The sequence below is a fragment of the Schistocerca nitens genome, chromosome 3 (assembly GCF_023898315.1).
Source record: "Schistocerca nitens isolate TAMUIC-IGC-003100 chromosome 3, iqSchNite1.1, whole genome shotgun sequence".
In the NCBI taxonomy this organism is placed as follows: Eukaryota; Metazoa; Arthropoda; class Insecta; order Orthoptera; family Acrididae; genus Schistocerca; species Schistocerca nitens.
The window spans coordinates 971957175-971975369 of record NC_064616.1 but is presented as its reverse complement, the minus strand read 5'-3'; the positions used below and the strand labels follow the sequence as shown (position 1 = coordinate 971975369).

The window sequence follows — 18195 nt, the reverse complement described above, 5'->3', positions numbered from 1 at the left end:
TAAATACTATGCCAATAATTTCTGTAAATAATATTTTGTTATACTCTATAAATGCTATGCCAATAATTGACTCATTTTGAATGGTAACTTCTGAATAATACTGAATAATGTTATGTAAAACTATATGAATACCTTGTAACTGGCCAATAATTATTTTAAATATGTCGTATGTCACTTGAATGATGAAAAATGTTTTGTACTATTCAATACTTGCTACATGTTTTGTAACTGGACAATGAGTGCCAATGATTACTATAACTAAGTGAATTATGTTAATACTATGCCATTCATTAGCTCCTGTTTTGAATGATGACTTCTGATGGTTTGTAACTGGCCAATGAGTGCCAGTTTTCTCTGTAAACAGATAATTTCTGAACATTATTGTGTAATACTTCATACATGGTACAGAAATGTTCAGTAACTGGGCGATGAGTGCCACCGATTACTCAAATCAGTTGTTAGACTAGTGTAATTCTCAATGAAGACTACTATGTGACTTAATGTCCTTCACCTTCTGACCTAATTACCAGAAATTACTGCAATATCCGTTTGTCCTGTCTATCCTCATGATCATGGAGCACTATATTTGGTTTTTGCACTAACTCTACGTTGGTGTACTTTACAAGAACGTGGTGTTGACACGACATGCTGTCCACCACCTTGAGCGATGGAGATGTTATTATGGTCCCACTGTTTGGTGTGCCTAGTGTACTACCAAAATGATAGCATGGAATATTATTACATTTCAGTGTCTTGGCTACACTGATTAATACTTCAAGGAAAAGAACTTCAGATTGTCTCACTTGGTGTTGTGCTTCTGTAGAAAGATGTGGACTTTCAGTGCAGCTGCGTGCAACCTAAAGTGCTACCACCATGACGCAATCCTTCCCATTCCTTTCCTAGTTCTTGTAAAATGGTAAACACTTATACAATGCGTTTAAATTCTTGTAAAATGATAAAGACATATACAGTGAGTGTGCACTTCATTTCATTTGTTAACAAGATCAGTTGTCCTAAATATGCTAAAGACTTATACAGTGCGTGTGTACTTTATTTCACTCGATGATATGTTATGTAAAAATGCTAAAGACTTATACAGTGCGTGTGCACTTTATTTCACTCCATGATATGTTATGTAAAAATGCTAAAGAGTTTTACAGTGCGTGTGCACTTTATGCCATTTGTTAATATGATTTGTACTCATTGACTATACATTTGTGATTTCCTGATATGTTCACTACTACAGTGCGTGTGCACTTTTGCCATTTGTTAATATGTTTTGTACTCATTGTGTATACATTTTGTCATTGCCTGATATGTTCTGTACTCAGTGCATGTGCACTATATTTTATTTGCACCTATATATACGTATATATTCTGTGATTGTAAAGTTAGTTAATTAAGAAAAATTTGTTGCTCATGGCAAGTCCAATTGACTCACCATCGCTGCCAAATTTGTGCCCCCCCCCCCCCCCCCAGTGGGGGGCTATGTAAGACGTATGCTTTGCCGGCGATGGGCGAGGCATGACAGAGTCTCTGACCAGAGAGTAGTATGTCGTTAGTTGTTGCTTGTCTGCGCGAGTCGACAGTAGTCTTGAGTAGACTGCGTGAGTCGGCGGGAGTCGGCGCGTGTCGGCTGTCTGCTCTGCTCGGGACTCTGCTCAAGACTCTGCACGATGGGTATTATTGTAGAAGGTAAAGAAGCAGCCTTGCGCATATCTAATAATGTATGTTAATTGTCATTTAATTTGTTCCAAAAAAATGCCCCAATAATAATTTTTACAATATGAAGTAACTTTTTTAAAGAAAAGCATTCATTTCAATTTAAAGAATATTTCCAATGCATGATCATTCCTTCCAAGAATTAAAAAAAAAAATATACACGCCAGCATTGCACGAAGCTGTGTCAAAAAATTTCTACATAAGAGCAGATATATTTGCAGTTCTTTTTGAGGTAAGAATTTTTGCTTTTTTATTCAGAATACAGGGCCGAAGGGCAGCGCTGGTGTCCTCATAAAATTTATCAGGTTACTAATTTGTTTTTTTATTATTATTTCCGGATTTACGAATTGAATTTTGAGGTTACATTAAATGTGAATGTATTTTTGCACACAGATTATAAATGGGAGCCAATTTTGTTCAGAGGTTACATTAAAATCAATTTTGTTCTGAGGTTACAATATTAACAAATTCATTTAGTTATTATTTTTGTGGGGAGTTTACGCTTGGTTCATGGTCCACTGTCACTATTATTTGTCTGTGGGGAGGTTACAACTCTCTGGCAGAATAAGACTGTGCCGGGCCGGGACTTGAACCCAGGACCGATTAATTGCGGATTAATGGCTCAAATGGCTCTGAGCACTATGGGACTTAACAGCTATGGTCATCAGTCGCCAAGAACTTAGAACTACTTAAACCTAACTAACCTAAGGACAGCACATAACACCCAGCCATCACGAGGCAGAGAAAATCCCTGACCCCGCCGGGAATCGAACCCGGGAACCCGGGCGTGGGAAGCGAGAACGCTACCGCACGACCACGAGATGCGGGCGCTGTGGTCATCAGTCCCCTAGAACTTAGAACTACTGAAACCTAACTAACCTAAGGACATCACACACATCCATGCCCGAGGCAGGATTCGAACCTGCGGCCGTAGCAGCAGCGCGGCTCTGGACTGAAGCGCCTAGAACCACTCGGCCACAACGGCCCGCTCAAGAGTACCTCAAGATAGCATCAGGACCGTATTTAGAGTCACTGCCAAACTGGTCATTCCCCAAGTGGTCGTATTTATCGTTCACTGGATTCAGCATTCGACCAGAGTTAGAGAGATCAGTGCAACTGATCGTTCTACACGCCGCTTAGAAACCTCGCACCTTTTCCTCATCACCTCTTCGCAATTGTGTACTGATACTATTGTAGTTGGCAGAAGTGCCAACACCGTGTTACTAGAGGAGGCCGAAATGCACGCGATTTAGCTCACGCAGTCTGGCGCGAGGAGAGAAGAACTATACTGACGTGATGTCTGGAACATGAAAAGGAATTAGAATTTAGAAAGCGGACGTAGCTAGTGTGATACTTAACTTTAATCCATTAATGATGAACGTCGCTCTTGACGGCACATGATTCACAATAGTATCTGTTCAGAATACATTCTCATACATAGTAACTGAATATTGCGCCTTGCTAGATCGTAGCAAATGACATAGCTGAAGGCTATGCTAAACTGTCGTCTCGGCAAATGAGAGCGTATGTAGTCAGTGAACCATCGCTAGCAAAGTCGACTGTACAACTGGGGCGAGTGCTAGGAAGTCTCTCTAGACCTGCCGTGTGGCGGCGCTCGGTCTGCAATCACTGATAGTGGCGACACGCGGGTCCGACGTATACTAACGGACCGCGGCCGATTTAAAGGCTACCACCTAGCAAGTGTGGTTTCTGGCGGTAACACCACAAATACCAAATAAATAATGTAACTACGGTTATGGTCACCAATTTTCTACTATAAAGCCTCGTTTGAAACTCGAAATAATTCTGGCAACATACTGAGATGCAATGACACTTGCTTTTTGCCCACTAATTTCGTTCTTGGTACACAAAGACATTCGTACCCCAGCAGCTTACGTCTGCAGTGCACATTCTGTGTGTCCGCCTCCATAGCTGACTGGTTAGGGTGGCTGTCTACCGTGCGGAGGACCCGGGTTCGATTACCAGCACTGAGAGAGATTTTTCCTTGGGAGGACTGGAACGGGGTGCACTCAGTCTCGTGCGGCCAAACAGAGCGAGGTGCCGCAGTGATTAGCACACTGGACTCGCATTCGGGAGGACGACGGTTCAAACCAGCGTGCGGCCATCCTGATTTAGATATTCCGCGATTTCCTTAAATAGCTTCACGCAAATGCCGGGAAGGTTCCTTTTAAAGGGCACGGCCGATTTCCTTCCCCATCCTTCCCTAATCCGGGCTTGTGCTCCATCTCTAATGACCTCTTTGCCGACGGGACGTTAAACACTGATCTCCTCCTCCTCATTAGGCCAAGTGCTTAGCTTCGCCGAACAGTGACAGCTCTCGGTCACGAAAACTGACAACGACTGTGACAGTGTGTGCTGGCCCCACGCCCGTCTATAACGCATCTAATGACGCCATTAGCAGAGGATGACATGGCGCTCGGTCGGTACCGATGGGTCCGCCAGGGCCTGTGGACGTAGTTAACGTACTTTCTAGCTACCAAAGTGTTTTTCTGCTTCTCTTCTCATCGTACCTGGACTCGCTTTTATTTTTGATTTCTTGGCAATTATTTATTTAATCGTTGTGGCGCTCCGCGAAGCCGCAGATAAACACTCTTTCAACTGAGCGATTTCTTACTAGTAGCGGTGGTGGATGTGAGCCACCCGCGCGTACACCCGCCGTCAATGTCGTCGCGAGTGTCACTGACGTCAACGATTGCTTTCTGTGCCGAGGGAGTACGGGGAAGCCTACGCAGGCGCGGATAGGGAAGTTAATCAGATCTCGCTGCGGTCAGTCGTGTTACAGTAACGAATTTCGTGCATTTGGGTCTTTTTTATCTTCATTTTAATGTTTTACTCGTTTACTTAGTTTTCGTGAGACACTACATGTTACACGAGTACTGAGCATTTCTCTTCACGTAGTCTGCGACAAGAGGGGCCAAGTATCTATAACAAGCGAAAAAGTTTAGGTTTTACAGTACCTGGAGAAAGAAAGAACCTGCACTATGCATAATTAACGCGAACCGATAAGAGGGTTTTTTAATGAAATTTTTTGCAACATTTACACTACTGGCCATTAAAATTGCTACACCAAGAAGAAGTGTAGATAATAAACGGGTATTCATTCGACAAATATATTATACTAGAACTGACATATGATTACATTTTCACACAATTTGGGTGCATGGATCCTGAGAAATCAGTACCCAGAACAACCACCTCTGGCCGTAATAACGGCCTTGATATGCCTGGGCATTGAGTAAGAGCTTGGATGGCGTGTACAGGTACAGCTGCCGATGCAGCTTCTACACGATACCACAGTTCATCAAGAGTAGTGACTGGCGTATTGTGACGAGCCAGTTGCTCGGCCACCATTGACCACACGTTTTCAGTTGGTGAGAGATCTGGACAATGTGCTGGCCAGGGCAGCAGTCGAACATTTTCTGTATCCAGAAAGGCCTGTACAGGACCTGCAACATGCGGTCGTGCATTATCCTGCTGAAATGTAGGGAGGGTTTCACAGGACCGAATGAACGGTAGAGCCACGGGTCGTAACACAGTTGAAATGTAACATCAACTGTTCAAAGTGCCGTCAATGCGAACAAGAGGTAACCGAGACGTGTAACCAATCGCACCCCATACCATCACGCCGGGTGATACGCCAGTATGGCGATGACGAATACACGCTTCCGAAGTGCGTTAACCACGATGTCGCCAAACACGGATGCGACCATAGTGATGCTGTACAGAGAACCTGCATTCATCCGGAAAAAATGACGTTTTGTCATTCGTGCACCCAGGTTCGTCGTTGAGTACACCATCGCAGGCGCTCCTGTCTGTGATGCAGCGTCAAGGGTAACCACAGCCATGGTCTCCAAGCTGATAGTCCATGCTGCTGCAAACGTCGTCTAACTGTTCGTGCAGATGGTTGTTGTCTTGGAAACGTCCCTATCTGTTGACTCAGGGATCGAGACGTGGCTGCACGATCCGTTACAGCCATGCGGATAAGATGCCTGTCATCTCGACTGCTAGTGATACGAGGCCGTTGGGATCCAGCCCGCCGTTCCCTATTACCCTCCTGAACCCACCGATTCCGTATTCTGCTAACAGTCATTGGATCTCGACCAACGCGAGCAGCAATGTCGCGATACGATAAACCGCAATCGCGATAGGCTACACATCACAACAACGTTTCACCAGGCAACGCCGGTCAACTGCTGTTTGTGTATGAGAAATCGGTTGGAAACTTTCCTCATGTCAGCACGTTGTAGGTGTCGCCACCGGCGCCAACCTTGTGTGAATGCTCTGAAAAGCTGATCATTTGCATATCACAGCATCTTCTTTTTGTCGGTTACATTTCGCGTCTGTAGCAAGTCATCTTCGTGGTGTAGCGATTTTAATGGCCAGTAGTGTAAAAAGTAAGCTGAGCTGAACAATAGACAGTTGTGTGAAGCTATTTTTCACGAAGGATAAAAAAAGACGTAGTGTGTGAGTTCTGTAGCAGTTAAATGATTATATTCGGAAGTGTTTGGACAACACTTCTGCTATTCATAAAGTTCTCAAAAATTTGGAAAATTTGGCATACGACATTCGTCAAATATACCAATTATCAGTTTGCTTTCAGTCCCCGTTGCTATTTGCGTAATGATGTTACTAGAGGGTGTCCTAGGAAGAATGGTCAATATTCAGGGATGTGACAGGACCGCAAAATAGTGTAGTAAAGATGGGCTCTAAAATACATACCTTAGGAGCTACGAGCATATGTTCTGCAGAGGCGACGTGTGTCGCAGTATCGAAAAAGCGCTCACAGGTCTTAAGGTAGGCATTTTTTGGGCCCATGTTTACTACATGATTGGGGCACCGTGTATATTGTGACTTTCTGTAAGAAGGGCGGTTCCCCGTGAGCTCAGTTTGACTTTTGGACCTTTAAGCAGAGGGAGCGGCGGAGCCTCCAGCCTGGAGCGTCCAGCGTCCAGCGGCCTGCAGAGCCGGCAACAGCGCCCAGAGGCAGCGGCAGCCGCAGCCGGCTCGGTCCTGTCTCCAGCACTGCCGCGCCTCGCACCGCTGCTCCTCCGTAATATTTGGCACCGCGCTCTGCTCTCGCCCGCTCATTTACGAACAAATCGGCCGTTTCGTTAGCGAAGGATTCGTCCCGGATTTCGTCTTCAGCGACTGAATGTGAGCACGTCAAACATCAAATCTGAGTGCACTCTTCACGAATTGGAGACCAGTACCGCACCGTCTTGCCCGGTTCGAGTCACCAGTCTTCCGTCATTCTTTAAATCTTCTTCCGCGCGATTGAACGACCGTTTGTTTTCCCCGAGAGTGAGTGTTAACTGTTTCTGCCAGCAACCGTCGTACGTCAAGAGTGGACTAATGTAAGGATAGGTACCTTCCTTGTTGTAACGTCTACTTAATTACGTACAAGATTATTTGCCCCAGCCATATTCTTCAAAAGCGGCTATGTACTGGGTTGTTATAGCTAAACTTTCGCTACTTGAGCCAGTTTATTGTCTCCCAATGACGGGTTTCAAAAATGGCTCTGAGCACTATGGGACTTAACTGCTGAGGTCATCAGTCCCCTAGAACTTAGAACTACTTAAACCTAATTAACCTAAGGACATCACACACATCCATGCCCGAGGCAGGATTCGAACCTGTGACCGTAGCGGTCTCGCGGTTCCAGACTGTAGCGCCTAGAACCGCTCGGCCACTCCGGCCGGCTCACGCGTTTTCCCTTTATTTAGGCGTCTTTGGGTTGGCTGATATATTGTAGCGATCGGTACATGGGATACAGCGCATAAAACATCCCAGCACGTAAATACCCCTTGTCAAATCTTTAAATGCACTGTGCGGTGTCCTTATTACTGCATGTGGCGCAGTCCAATGCAAACGAAACGGGATCAGGCCTATAGTAAAGCTTGGCATCCTACAGGTGTAGTGCATATTCTGCCTGCACGCAACCAGAGAATGCACTACACCTCCGGCATGTTTAAGATGTAAAACTACTGTAGGCTTGATACAGTTTCGCTTGCACTGGACTGCACCACGTGCCATAGTAAGGACACCGCGCAGTGTTTTTCAAGCTTTGACAAGGCGCATTACCGGCTGGTATATTTTATGCGCGGTATCCCATGCATCCATTGCTACCAAATATCATCCAATACGAAGATCCCTAAATAAAGGTGTACCGCATCGTTGTGGAATACCAACAATTTCAACACTGCAGCCAAGACTGCTTGTTTCTTCATATCATACACACTGGTTGCTGTACCAACCCCGTTATGAAATGGAAAACGTTTTTATAGGAATGATGCTGAGACTGCGCGCTGCAGGATTTGCGTTGTTAGTGCCACGACTTGCCGGTAGACGTAGTACTGAAACAGAAGCATCAGTATGCGTTACAGTTGCACAGCCGACGTGCGTCTGAACAAGAAGAGCAAGGGTTCAATAAAAACAACAGCCGTAGCGCTGCTAATATTAGCTAGTATCGACGCATTAAAAGACTACGGAGAGGTCTTTTCCGCACCGGTGTTGAAGGACATGATTCGCAAGTTCGAATTAAATGGCGATTTGGGAATTGCTCCTGGAAGACGCCGCGGGTAGATTGCTTCACAAATTATTGTTGAAGTTACTGTTGCCACGGTTGAGAATGCTGGACGCAATGTCCAATCGTCAAGCAGTGCACGATTTATGTGATGACAGGGGAACAGTCCGTAGTCCACCGTGCGAACACTTGTGAAATGGTATCTCTAGTGTGTTCCAGGCTGTCGTGCTGGCCACAGTGAGCAACGTAAACAGTGTAAGCCCTCTCTCGTCCAAATTAAAATGTCTCTCTTCAGTGGTTTACTCTTTATTTCTTTTCCGCAGTTTCATTGCCCTACACTCACTCGTCTTTCATGGGGGCCCTCTCAAGCCGCGCAGGTTTAATTGTAACCACTCGATATTTTGTCACAGGCTCATTTTTACGCTACAGGAGTATCAGAATTTGTTATCCGTACTGTATGTAATTCTCAAATTGCGGCTCGGTAGTTCAGTGACTGTACACGTCAGACTCTAGGTTGCCGTGCAGCTTAGCTCGAAAGTCGAAGGAAGGCTCTACCACTTCCAATATTACTGTGTCTAGTGAAGTACTGCAATGGTGAACCGAACTTCCAGGTTGTTGACAAAACGACTCTTTTTTGTTTTTTTTACTATGCTCCAATTCCCACATCTTCATTGTTCCGTGTCAGAAGGCAACATCTAGGCGCTTCACTCCGGAACCGCGCGACTGCTACGGTCGCAGGTTCGAATCTTGCCTCGGGCATGGATGTGTGTGATGTCCTTAGGTTAGTTAGGTTTAAGTAGTTCTAAATTCTAGGGGACTGATGACCACAGATGTTAAGTCCCATAGTGCTCAGAGCCATTTGACATATTAGTATGAGGCTGTTTATGGATCTCTAAAATTGTGCTTGCGCTGTGAAAAGTCTCCTTCGCAGCAAAATGTAGAGGAGGAGCGGGTGGGTCCTCACACAGAAGTGGCGGTGCTATTACACAAATATTCTGACCAGTGGCGGACATATCTGGCTAGTACATAGACTCGAGATACTAATTTTAAAGCCACACTGACTGCACTAGTGTTTACACAACGCACACAACATTACCCTGAAGAGACAAACTTTGTAATACTTTAACAGCTTGTACTACGTTCTACAATTTGTTTCTACTGATCTTCATCAACGGCAGCACTCATTCGAAATCCTGAGCGGGATAAATGCCCCCTGTAGATCACAGAGTCCGTGGGCTTTCATAAACATTGAGTAAAAGAGCTAACGACAATCAGTACCTACAGACTTAGGAGAGGTTACCAGTACCTTCGAGATGTAATAGTCAGTCAGCAACAGTTGAGCGCCACCCAGGAGCTACAGCCTCCAGGAGCGGCTCCCTGCAACTCGGCCGCCTGAGAACAAAGTAAGCCGGCGTTTGTTTTGGTCACACACACTGTATCTACGACCATCTCGTTTGTTCATGCTGAGTACTATCAATCACATTATTAGCCATCTAATCGCGAGTGAAGGTCTTGGTCTGCTTACAGATAGTATACACGTAAACTTCTAGTCCGCAAGCCAGCGTACAGTGTATATCACCAACTACCTGTCCTCTTCCATTCGAGTACTGAGTGGAGGAAAAAAACATTGTCTATGAGCAGCCTCATCTCCCACCTTATTCTCGTCATCCATGGTGGCACTAGAATGATCACACAGTTTTCCTCGAACTACTGACCATCTCTGCGACAGTTTCGGATGGACAATATGGACCAATTATCGTAACACTCTTGGAACTCTTCCATTTGGTCCGTGTTTGCATAGAAAAACGCATGGGAATTGTGAGTCTGCCTTGATGCAAAACACTTTTTGTCATTTGTTTACTTATTGATTCCCCAAACTAGTTTCAGCGACAAATCTCGCCATCATCAGTGGGTTCTTTAACTCTAAAGCACAAAATAGCATAGTTATACAAACACTGTAACACATGATTACATGTCTGCTGTTTGTTTTTTCAATATAGTTTTCTTTGGATACTTTCAATACTACCTTATTTATTGTACGTTATAGCATTTTTGTAAGAATTGTTGGGGCCACGCGGTTTGAGGCGTCATGTCACGGACGTTCGAGTCCTCCCTCGGGCATGGGTGTGTGTGTGTGTGTGTGTGTTCTTAGCATAAGTTAGTTTAAGTTAGTGTAAGTAGTGTGTAAGTCTAGGGACCGATGACCTAAGCAGTTTGGTCCCTTACGAATGCACACACATTTGAACATTTTGAAGATTTGTTGTCGCTGTTTGCGGCATGCCGTTTTTTTTGGCATGCATCATGTCATCTGCAACTATGTGAGCGGTTGTTAGTAAACAAATACTAAAATGTGAACTTACGTATGTCACCGTTATATACTTGCGGTAGTGTTGTGGATGCAGTTTTGGTGTCTACTAAGCTGTTACTTAGTTTATCGTGTACTCACGTCCGTTGGACGGCATGCAGCTAATTTTTTTACACAGAAAAACAAAACTTTGGCTCTTTGTTTATGCTCCAAAACATTACGCCATCTTGCTGTTCGCGTGTTCTGCGAGAAATGTATCGCATGTTGCGAGAAGGCTATGAAAACTGTAGTGGGAGTTCTGACGACTTCTATTCGTTATTTATCTCTTTGTGTGTGATCGGGAAGTAGTTCTTTTGCGTGTGTGTACTATCTGTTCTGTGTCCTGGGTCAGTTCTCTAAGAGTGGTAAAGACTGTTGTTTCAAAGTGCTGCGTTTTCGTTTATTACGTTTTTCCCTTTCACTATAGCCTTCTCGCAACATTCGACACATTTCTCGCGACACACGCGAACAGCACGATAACGTAATGTGTTGGAGCATAAACAAAGTGGCAAAGTTTTGCTTTTCTGTGTACAAAATTAGCTGCTTGCCGTCCAACGAACGTGAGTACACGACAAACTAAGTAAAAGCCTTGTACACACTAAAACTGCATCTACAGCACTACCGCAATCCCAAGTGAATAACGCTGTCATACGCAATTTCACCTTTTAGTATTTGTTTACTAACAGCCGCTCACATAATTGCAGATGACATGATGCCTGCCGAGAAAAACGGCAGCAGAAAAAGCATAGAAAACGTGCCGCAAACAGCGACTGCAATTCGTAAAAACATGCCATAACATACAATAAATAAGGTAGTATGAAAGTAACCACAGAAAACTATATTCAAAAAACAACAGCAAAAATGTACAGTGTTTGTATAACAGTGCTATTTTGTTCACGTTTTAGATTTTAAGAAACCCACTGATGATGGCGACATTTGTCGCTGAAACTAGTTTGTGAAATAAATAACGTGTTTTGCATCAAGGCGGAATCTCAATCCCCGTATTGTTGGACCTCTTATGGTCTTAGCTGCGTATTTGTGAATTCGTTGAATGTCTGTTGTCACGCTTACTTGATAACGACTCAATATGCTGGAGGAGTAGTCTAGAACCGATGAGATGAACTACACGTACACACAACCCTTCCAACAAATTCTGTAATACTGTTCTTCGCTTTTCGTCCAATTTCATATCGCTTCTTAGTTTTATGCTAAATATTTAAACGATGAAACGTAATGCAGATGTACGCCACTAATATTGTAATCTGATAGTGTCAGGTTCTATCTGTCTGTTGGAGGCATTGTCTTGCCTTTATCCATGTTTAGAGGTAGCCGCCATACATTTACATCCAGTGGAAATGTTGTCCAAGTCTTTCCGCATTTCTTTAGTTTCGTCCAAAGACGATATTTCTCTAAACAACGTCTCCGAACTATCAGAAAGTGGTACTGACATTATGTGATAAATCGATTATGTATGTTGAGAACATCAGTGGACCTACTACACTTCCACGGGGGCACGCTTCTATTTAACATTCGCCGAATAGAACACCGTACTGTTTTGTATTAGTGAAAAATGCGTCGTTCTAATCGCACGTATGCGCAGACACACCGTGCGAAGCAAGTCGCGGTATCGTCCGATGATTTATCATTTCACGGCACTCTATCGTTATTGTCATCATAGTCTGTCCTCGCCCCGTATACAGATAAGACAGCGCGTCACACTCGACTAATATTTGCCCCAAGAATATCCAAAAATCCGTTCACGCGGTGGAGTGGCGGAATACAGCACTCCGCAGTGATGGATGCACAGGACAGCTTCGAGCACGGCCGGGGATCGAACATTATCGAAGGCGGGAGTGAAAAATGTGGGCCCGCCCCGCCCTCCCTCCAGGAGCAAATGAAGGCATCGGCCGTCGGGCGACTCCCGGATTAATTTCTCTGCTCGTGTCGTCGACTTCTGATTAGCCACCATCTACTCTGGTTCCGTCCTACTACTTCTCCCTTTTCCTTCTCTCGGTTTCCGGTGACAGCGACCTGAAATGATAAGTCGTGATGGCCAGCATCCCTACCTAGGTCGCTAGAATTGTGGCTCCGCCAGGAGGTTGTCAGTTCGGGTCCTCGAGGAGGAGATTAGTATTAACGTCCCGTCGACACAGAAGTCATTAGAGACGGAGCACAAGCTCGGATTAGGGAAGGAAATCAGCCGTGCCCTTTGGAAGGAACCATCCCGGCATTTGCCTGAAGCGATTTAGGAAATCACGGAAAACCCAGATCAGGATGGCCAGACGCGGGTTCGAACCGTCGTCCTCCCGAACGTGAGTCCAGTGTGCTACCCCCTTTCGCCACATCGCTCGGTCGGGTCCCAGAGGCTCTCAGGTATTTGGTCGGCTAATGGAAGAAAGGTGTTAATGCACTCTTTATGTGGGGATTTGTGGCAAGGAAACTATCTCAGGAAGCCGACGATAGCAGAGCCTACACATCCCAATACTGTGACTGAAGAAAGACGAGCGACGAGGCATCAGCCACGTGTCAAGACGTGTATCTTATGGTGAATGCTGTGGAGACATCTGATACGAACGAAGCTAGACTGAAGACACCAAACATTCAACGTTTCTGAATGGAAAAGAATGTCATCCACATAGATGGGATTTGTCTGTGGTCGCTTTGCGCCAATTTTACTTTAACGTGTAGTAAGTATTTTGTCTCGCTAAAAACTAATTAATAACTTAATCTGTACAACAATGGGTTGTGATAAAGCAACACCTCGTATACTAAAAAGATCCGCAAGAAGATTTCAAGAGAGCAGGTCTCGATGAAACATCAATAAAATAAAATAAAATAATGTAGTCATCCCGTGATGAAATATATAGTTGTCAAGTTGTAATCTACTCTTTGTGAAATAACGAACAATTGTTAACGTTTGGTGTTTCCTAAAACATAAAACAAGTCAAAGCATTACATTACTACCACTATTAGCAGCCCGAAAATGAGAACAGTCTTAGTACGCTAGCCGACAAAGGTGGATTGCAATACGCACTATGGAAACTTCAGCTCGTCCGTCTCGGCAGCTGCGGGATCAGGGAGCAGTGTGCTAACCAAAGGGATTCCTGGAGATTTTCTCCACTCGGGAAGTGGGTGTTGTGTTGTCCTTATCTTCGCACCATTATAACTGACGCAAAAACCGCTCTGCCACATGACAAGTCCAAGCATATACAACTTCGTACCAGGGTACGTCTTGGCCCTAATGAAGGTTCTTAATTGTCGAAACACTCTGTCGTATCTTCCTCTGTTGAGATGGCTGTATGGCCCCATCCTAAAAGCATTTTTTTTTATTTAATTACTGCTCCATTAATGGCTTCAGCAACAATCGCTATCCTACAGTAATTTACTCGACTGCGCAACGTTTAGTATTCAACAATTTCGACAGCAAATATTATAATTAACTTAAGATAAAAATACTCCGGCGATTGAAGAAAATGAAGACTTTCGTTCGCCGTTTGATACGGATGCCACCCTCCCCTGCTTTCTTTCTTTCGTTTCTTCTTTTCCTCCAATCTCAAATCTTGGTTGTGGTGACAGACTGATCTGCAGCGTAGTCGAAGTTCAATTTCGTTCCGAGATGGTGAAACCAGCGATTGTCAGTACGGAGCAATGCTTATACTAACATATTCTCTGAGGTAGCCCGACGTCTACCTTGTCCGTGGGCGACATGTGCTCCATATTCAATGCACGTCAGGCGAATCCTGCTTGGAGCAATCATTTCTAATTTCGATACGAAGCCGTCGTATCCAGAATGTTCTATCTATTTAAGGCGCTTCTCTTAATAATATCTAAAACAGTGAGGTAGTGTAATAAACGCGGTATTACATAATGGATACATCACCATCACCACGAATGATATGGTGCGTTCTATGTACATACATCGTAATCAGCTACGAAAAATTCACAATGTAATTATGAGCAAGTTTCCTTGTCGAGCTCTGTCGAGAACAGCTGTGTCTGAGGGAATCCATGTCGTCTGCGCTGCCACTAACCTGTCGCTGATGTGCCGTCTGCGGTGCTAACATTTCGTAATGACAACAACGTGTTCACAATGAAATTCCAGTTAAATAAAGACAGCGTAAGACGACGATAATTGCTTTGGTTATCAATCTTTGAAGCTGGTCCTCCATTCCGTCCGCTTGTCAGCTACCCTCTTCATCTGCAGAATCCTACCATCTTTCTTATATACCGTTATCTAGGTTCGCCTCAACGATTCTTTCTCCGACCACTGCTCGAACACAGTTTTCAGTAACGACTAACGTCTTAGTATGTACCCCACCATTCGATCTCTTCGTTTCCTCGCTGGTGGTATCGTGCACCAAGGAGAGGTTTCCTGTTTAAAATTCCTGAAGCGTACATTTCAACGAGACCTAAGCAATATATTACTTGCTACCACATTTCATTCCGCGAAAAAGGGAAGGAATATGATAGTGATACTGTTGTGTACATAGTTCAGCGTAGTCAGCGCGTACACAAGTTTCCCACTAAAGCGCGCCCCGCTAAGCACAACAGCGCAGGCGCAGCGCTCGTCCGTCTCCGCACTACGAGATGGCGCTGTCTTAAAGACGGACCAAATTCTGCTTCCGCCGATCCGCGTATTAATATGTAACGCAGCCAATGAGATTGCTGCTAACGTTCAACTTTTTCTCCTCGCGGATCACACTCGCGCAGTTATACATGAACGCGCGAGGTATTATAACGAGTCTACAGACCTGCACCAGTCTGTACCAGTCTGCATTTGTCTGCAACAGTCTGTACGAGTTCTACATTTGTCTGTACCAGTCTATAGTCAAGTTTCAGTCTGCGCCTAATAAGATTACCATATTCCTGTACATAGCCATGAAGATAACTGTATAGACACTTTTGTCAAGTATCAGAGAGATATGTGAGAATAAGATTAACGTACCAATACCAAAGGAACTTCAGATTGTCAATTGTAAATAGCATTCAGAACCAAGTTAAGTAATTTTTATGCTTATTATTATTATTTTAATAAATGTGTGTGAAAATTAATCAAGTTCTGTTTAAAGTTGATCACCGTCAATCTGCTACTCTAAGCGTGCAAGTGGCATTTCTATCGTCTGACCTAACGGCAGAAGATAAACACGCCACCATAAGACCACGAGACATATTGCTGACACTCGCCTACTTCGTTAGAGCGACAAGTCAAATAATGTGATGGCGTGTGTACTGAAGGTCTTACAGTACGCTCACCACAGATACATTATTTACTCACAACTTGAATTGCTCTCCAGAGTGCACATGTAGATGCAGAAGGAACATAGTGCGAATACCTCGGGTTCTCCGAGTCCGTAATGTCATACGAAGTATTTACTTCATACTGAGGATTGAAATGAAAAAGTTACCATGGCGGGCCCACGTTTCATCGCTAGTCACGTAATTCGTGCCGGAAAGCAACACGCGTAAACAACGATGGCGGTATTGATTCCTCCCGCTGGGTGCCGCGACGAGAAACAAGGATTCGAATGGTGGGTAGTTAATTAAGGAGGCTGGTGTTTACAAAAGAAACCCGGCTGCAGTAGAAAATAGACGGGTGAATACGTAATGGTGGGTCTGGTTACAGACAGCGCGGTATTCGCCGAGATGCACCACCAATGGGCGCATATTTTAATCGCACCCCACTCCATCAGTCCAGTTCCTCTCCATATTAAATCGACGCCTCTGCACAATAGGGACTCGCGCACAGAAGTGAGAGATATGCGCCCGTTCTCATACCGCTGACAAAAGAGTGCGAAAAAGGAGGAGGCGGCCAATCGGCTAACGCTCGTCGTCTTCGTCATCGAACAATAACGACGGCGACGACATCAGCGCCTACGTCGGATGGAATGAATTACCTTAAACGGGCACGCGCCGATTCTGCCAAAAAGCAGGGGGGTTGGGGTGGATAGGGAACGCTCGATGCACATGTAAGTATGACAATGTGGCCGATGACGTCACGAACGTTTCAGTACACACGGAAAGTACCTGCCATAAACATTAACACCTTGCTAAGGTAAGGAACTCCTCAAAACTCGTGCTAGTACGGTAGCCACGTTATAAAGATACTGCAATGCCTGATACACGAAATGTACTCGCAGTTGCGATTATGCACAACCATCAGCTGTATAATCGAATGATGCCAATGCAAATTTCTGCCGGAACGGGACCCTATCCCGGATTTCCGCCCGTGATAAGAGTGAAATCCGAATCTGGCATCAATTTTCATTGGCGTCATTCCATTATATATCTGCCGGTTGTTCATATTCGCAACTGCGAATATATTTGATGCTCTAGGAATCTGTCAATCAGGAACACCAAAAGAGCAACAGCACTACATAGCCATCCATCCTAACTGCCACACTACGAATGGATAGGTCCGTAGTTCCATCAGTAGGTGGTCCAGCGATTTTTATCACTCCTTTCCCTTCTAGCCATGACACCTTTTCCCCTTTCCCACGTACACCAATACTCCCCTATGTACCTTAAGATGTGCAGCGGAGGCTGAAGTCTTATTGGGGTGTGGAACCAAAGCTTTCCTCTACCCGAAGGTTTGTTCGGACGCCAGAGTGCTCTGCTGAGCGTGGTTCTGCTGACAAGGTGGCAGCACTGGGTACCTACAGTCTGACGTGGGCACCGACTCGTTGTGCAGTTTGAGCATCTCCGTGACACACTCCTGCATTCTAAAGGAACCCGCGACGAAAAGTGGTGCTCTTCTTTGGATTCTCTCAATCGCTCTAACTAATCCTACGGGTAACGGACCCGTATTGATGCATAATAACAAGAATCGATATAACGAGGGCTTTGCAAGTGGTTGGATAACGCCTATTCATACACAGTTTCCGGATTTTACTGATTCCAAGGATTCATTACCAATCGCATAATCGAACGATAACGGATCTGACCCAATATCTGAGTGCATTGCGGTACGTACGTTCACGTCGATGTCAGCCAGCAGTGCCTCCAGCAAGCGCAGATACTAAGCAGGTCTTCCTGCATGTCGCGTCTTCCCTTATCCAGCAGCTACACGCCCCTGCTCCGCAACGGAAGTTAAAGAAGAGCATTCGCATACCATCGCTTTTCTAGGTTCCGTACAGCAATCGGCAAAAACGGAGCCCTCCTGGGATCATTTTTTAAATAAATTCGTCTTTCCTTGCCGAGAAGTCAAATATAAATAAACCTATCAAAGGAAGCAAAGCAATTTCATTAAGTTTTAACACAAAAAGCGAAAGCAGTAAATCCGTATATTCTAGCAAAGTAAATTGAATGTTAGTTTGTATTCGTAAAGATAAGACTGTGGCACTTAATTCTGTCACTGATCTAAACTTCCGAAAATACCTCAGTCACCGAGATGAATTAAAAAAAAAAAAAAAAAAAAAAACGAATAGCGTCATCTATTGGTCCTTGGGTGTTGTAAGAAACTAACAGCGCCATCTATCGGTTCTTTGGTGTGTTACGCCGTCACTAAGGCAAACATCTGAACTACTACGCTGAGCAGAATCCTAAAACTTTAAATTACAATATATATATATATATATTTTCATGATCC

The 18195-nt window shown here is 44.6% G+C and overlaps 1 protein-coding gene across 1 annotated transcript in view; it reads right to left on the bottom strand.

Annotated features, from left to right (window-relative positions):
• The window catches only part of LOC126249508 (latrophilin Cirl), a 777653-nt gene that overhangs the window by 695303 nt on the left and 64155 nt on the right, over positions 1–18195 (bottom strand). The window contains exon 2 of the mRNA XM_049951159.1: positions 9573–9658. The gene's annotated coding sequence lies outside the window, so the exon portion shown is untranslated. The remainder of the gene's footprint in view (positions 1–9572; positions 9659–18195) is intronic.